A 5,722-nucleotide genomic window follows, 5' to 3' on the forward strand; every position below is an offset into this window, starting at 1 on the left:
AAGTGCATTTTTAGGTCAAGGAATGCATGTTTGCATTCCTCAGTCCATTCAATTTTTTTGTTTCCTCTGAGCAAGTTGTAGAACAGCAGGCACTTGTTAGCTGATTTTGAAATAAAATGATTCAAAGCTGCCACTTTTCCCGTCAGGCTTTGAACTTCTTTACGCGACCTGGGCGAGGGAATTTCTAACAATGGCCTAATTTTATCAGGATTCGCTTCTATCCCCCTCGTATTGACTATGAATCCTAGAAATTTTCCCGATGCTACTCCAAAAGTACACTTCTGGGGGTTCAGCTTCATGTCATACTTCCTTAAAATTTCAAAACATTTTGTCAGATCGGATACATGGTTATCGACAGTCTTGGATTTGACAAGAATGTCATTGACATACACTTCCATATATCTCCGGATCTGATTAGCGAGAATTTTGTTAACTAATCGCTGATATGTAGCTTCGGTATTCTTCAGCCCGAAGGGCGTGACTTTATAACAATATACGTTAGTTGGGGTCATGAAGCTAGTATCCTCTTGGTCCGCAGGATTCATCATAATTTGGTTATATCCAGAATACGCATTCATGAAGGACATGAGCTTGTGACCTACTGTTGCATCTACCAACTGATCAATCCTTGGCAGTGGAAATCAATCCTTGGGGCAAGCTTTGTTCAGGTCAGAGAAATCGATGCAGATCCTCCATTTCCCATTTGGCTTTGAGACCAGCATGGGATTGGCAACCCAGATCGAGTATTTTGCTTCACGAATAAACCCGTACTTTAGCAGTTGAGCAACTTCTTCCTCCAATGCTTCAGCTCGGACTATTCCCAAACGCCTCTATTTTAGGGATTTTGTAGGCACGTTCTTGTCCAAGTATAGAGTGTGCATGATTACACTCGGGCTTATTCCCACCATGTCTTCATGTGACCAGGCGAAGATGTCCAGATTCTTTTCTAAGAAATTAATCAACTCCCTCTTCCTTTCATCATCAAGATTTTTCCCAATCTTAACAACTCTTGAAGCTTCTTTGGGGTCTATACTTACTTCCTCGAGCTCCTTAATGGCCTGGAGCTCTGACCTGTCTTTTCCCATTCGTGGGCCAATGTCTTCACATGGGGCGACGTCACTATCCTCTGCTTGCTGAGGTTCTTCCATCAGATAAGTACCTTCTTCTCCCTAGGACTCCTCACCTCCGTCACTTATGACCATAGTTTGCTGCCCGGGTTGTGATTTTCCCTTCATAGAAATGCTATAGCATTCTCTGGCAGCGAGCTGATCACCTCTGACGGTGCATATTCCCATAGTTGAGGGGAATTTTATTGCTAGGTGGCGGATAAAAGTTATGGCTTCAAATGCCATCAGCGCAAGTCAGCCCAAAATTGCATTGTATGCAGCTGGACAGTCGATCACAACAAACTAAAGTAACATGGAGACAGTTCGCGAGCCTTCTCCCAATGTTACCACTAATTCGATCATCCTAATGGCTGTTGATCCTTCGCTAGAAAATCCATACAGAGTCATTGAGGTTGCCTTCAGTTCTGTGACAGACAACCCCATTTTTTCCAAGATCGATCTATAAGTAGATTCACAAAACTCCCGTTATCTACCAGTGTCCTCTGTACCCTCCGGTTAGCGAGCTGAACGGTTATGACCAAAGGAACATTATGTGGGAATTGGAAGTGGCTAGCATCCTCTTCTGTAAATATGATTGGTTGTTTTCCCAATCATGGTTGTTTCGATAACCGCTATCCTGGGACAAATTCCACTCCATTGTGGGATTTCAGTTCGTTAATATACCTCTTCTGAGCTCCTCTGCTTGTGCCTGCCAGATGAGGTCCTCCCGAAATGGTGGTTATATCTCCTCCTATTGTCGGAGGAGGATAGTCCTGATTTGGTTGAGTTCCGGTTTGATTGACTGGAGCTTCGGGAGCTAACAGAGGGTTTTGTCCAGCGGGCTGATTAGGGACCACCCGATTTTGGGCGTACTGGGCCAAAGGACATGCTCTAATAAGGGTTTCGATCTCATCCTTCAGCTATCGGCAGTCATCAGTGTTATGACCAATATCATTATGAAATGGGCAAAACTTTGAAGGATCTCTCTTCGCTCTCTGATTTTTCAATGGTTCTGGATTTTTCCATGTAAGGCGAGTAGAATTTGCCAGGAAAATGTGCTCCCTAGTATACGTGAGGTCGGTATAAGTGGTGTAAACAAGCTTGAATTTCTCCCCAGATTTATTTTTCTTTGTTCTGCTTTGGTCACCCTCCAAGGGGCTGCAATGTCCATTACCACTCCAAGGGACTGGACAAGGATCTGGCTGGTTCCTGTGATGGAAGCTCGCGCCTCTTCCAAGTTAATCCATCTTTGAGCTCGTGCCAAGAACTCATCCACAATATTAACTCCTTTTCTCTGTAATTCTTGCCATAGGTCGCCTCCAACAAGGATTCCCGTCTTCATTCCATGAGCTTTACATTGGCTAATGGATCAGCCTTTAACCCGAGTTGTCTGGGAAGCTCGGAATGCTTTCTTGAAATCAGAAGAAAAATTCTTCCATGAGCTTATAGAATGCCTCTTGTATTGTTTAAACCACTGCCCAGCTAGCCCAATCAGAGTTGAAGGGAATAAAATGCATCTTAGATCGAGTTCGACATTGTGGGTCGTCATCATAGTGTTAAACATCCCGAGGTGATCTGATGGATCTCCGTCTCCGTCAAACTTTGACAAGTGTGGCATTCTGAAGTCCATTAGATATGTAGCCACTGAAATATTTGGAGAGAAAGGCTTGAGCACATCCTCTAAGTCGCAATCATCTTTATCTTTTCCAGATAAAAGCTTCTTCATTTGCTCTTCCATCTGAGTTGGCGTCTCGAAAATTTGGTCCCTGGCCCCTAGGTTATCTGCAAGCTGTTCAACAGCTCCCATCCTATCATATATGTTTGATGGGTTATTGTCCCTCTGGAAGGACCTCCCTCTCGACGAGTATAACTGGCATCCTCATCTCGAGCTGAATTTCTTCTCTGTGAATTCAGGCGATCACGCATATATGGCTGTGAATCGTATCGAGGGATTTGTGCCGAACTCATATGATTTCTCAGATCGCCTTCAAACCTACCACTTCGATGACTTTAGGTCCAATAACTTCCATTTGTGAAGTTTACAGCTCGCAGTTGAGGCTGAGGATCTGGATTTTCGACACGTGTCCGTGGGACATAGGTATGGGCAGACAGAGGAGGATTTCTCCTGCTGTCTCCATAAGCAAGAATGTCCCATGTAGGATGAGGTGGCGTCGGATGTCTTATGGGTGACGGGGGATGCCTAACTGGCAAGGAAATCCTTGTCCCATCAGGGCAAACTAAATTAGCCCGCCTTTATTCTGTCCCATTATTCCTAGCTCTCTGCACCTAACGATCTGATCGTGATGTAGGAGGGTTTTCTAGAACATTTTGTCTCTGTGAGCCTATCTCAGCCCCTCCTCATGGGTTGCCATGGGAATTCATAGGTGCTTGTGAAGGAGGCATCAAACTTGGGGTTGCGGTTCTAACCGATCAACTGATATGCTGATGACCCCTACGAGGGCCACTGGGATGGACATTCTGGCGGTCTTGCCCTGTAGGCACAAAACTTGGGGTGGCAGTTCTGACTGGTCGACTTGGTTTGGATCGGTTATTCCTCTGGGACTTGGGAGACCCACTTTGCTTCTTTCCGACATTAACGTCAGTTGCGAGAGGGGGTAACCGAGCCAAAACCTCCTCAATTTTCCTGTTTGCCTTAGCGAGATGGCTTCTTAACTGCATATTTTCCAACTCAACGACAGTTAAGTAGTTTGGGTTTGGATTAGGTGGTAATGACGCCGAACTCCTAGTTTGGGTTTGGATTCAAGGCCATGCTTGTTCGAAACAACGGTTTGATGGGCCTCCTGCACACCAAGCAATTTTATGTCATCGTCGTGCATTGAGCGAGTGAGCACCATGATGAGATTCGACTGGGATTTTGACGAGGCACTAATTTCCCTCTCAATGAAAGCACCAAACTGTTGACGCAGTTTTTGGCCAACCATGTATTAAGAAATAATAATGTAGATTAGTGCTTAGTGTAATAAAAAAGATGAAATGAATTCAGAAGAACACAAATATTTTACGTGGTTTAGTGGTTAAAATCCACTTAGTCCACGAGTCTATATTATTGTTGTTTCTCTCTCTATTTTGGCAGAGTTTCAGTATTACAGAATAATCGGTCCCCTTCCTGTCCAATATTCTCAGTATTTATAGAGAAATTCGATGGACAGGTTTGGGTAACCGCGTGAGTCAATCATGCATATACATATTTATTACATTTATACATATATTTCCCATTTATAATGGGATATGATTTTATCATAAAGTAAGTGTTCTCCTAATATCTGGGACATTAAATATGACAGTCTGGTCATAAATAATCGTATTATGGGACCCGAGTCTTTGGGGATCTGTGGGTACGCAATATATTTGAGATATCAGGAGCTATATATCTCGCTGAGCTCGTACTTCGACAGTTGTTTGAATATTACAAGCTTACACTTTATAACCTTCGTGTTTGTATCTCTGGTTAAACCCAGGACGCCTAACACCACACGTGCCCATGTGAAACTGGAGTTGCTTACGTGGATAATAAGCAGATATCATTCCCTTGGTTATTTCTCTGTATATATATTTGCCAGCTGTACTCAAACTTAGTGAATGACTCGAGCTAAAATTAGGGTACAACAGTTGTGTCTACTCCCATCCTTTCTCAACTTTCTATGGAGAAACTCACGGGAGAAAACTTCCTTAAATGGAAGCAAAACATCAACATTGTGTAGATTGGTGACAACTGTGAGTTCGTCACAACTGAGGAATCCCCAGAACAAGCATCATCTCCGCATGTTTGTGATGGCACCATAAATGCTCGGATAGCACCATCTCCGCACGTACGTGATGGCACCGTGAATGTTCGGATGGCACCATGTTCACACATTCGTGATCAACTCAACTATGGTCTGACGCAGCTCATGAACGAGCTTCAGTGTTTTGAGCCTATCATGGGTGGACCTAGTAAAGGAGGAGAAAATAAGACTACTGATGTTGCAGCTGATCCAGCTAAGGCTGAAGCTAACTCAGCTTCATCTTCAAAAGTTGGAAACAAGAAGAAAAGTGGACAAAACAACAACCCTAAGCCTGCAAAGGCTACAAAGACAAGTGCACAACCAAATGCACAGATGCCTACAAGGATAAACAAGAAAAACAAGAAAGGTAAAGGTAAGTGTTTTCATTGCAAAATGAACGGGCATTAGAAACAGGATTGCCCCAAGTTTCTAGCAGCGAAATAAAAGGTAAAGATTATAGATCATTTATCTTAGAAACATGTGTTTTAGAGAATGATAAATTCGTTTGGATTATTGATTCTGGATCTACTAACCATGTTTGTAACTCTTTACGACTTCTTGAATCGTGGGAGGAATTAGACGAAGGTGGCTTAAAGCTTAGAGTTGGGAACGGAGCGTTCGTTGCGGTCCAAGCTAGAGGAAGAGCTCGTCTGAAGTTCAGAATTAAATTTTTAATTTTAAATGATGTATTTTTTATTCCGAATTTTAGTAGAAATTTAATTTCAGTTCCCATGTTGTAATTAGAATAATTTGTTATGACTTTCAAAAGTTATAATATATCTATTTCTTTTAACTGATCACAATTGTGTATTGCATGTTAGGAAAACGAGC

The sequence above is a fragment of the Humulus lupulus genome, chromosome 3 (assembly GCF_963169125.1).
Source record: "Humulus lupulus chromosome 3, drHumLupu1.1, whole genome shotgun sequence".
In the NCBI taxonomy this organism is placed as follows: domain Eukaryota; kingdom Viridiplantae; phylum Streptophyta; class Magnoliopsida; order Rosales; family Cannabaceae; genus Humulus; species Humulus lupulus.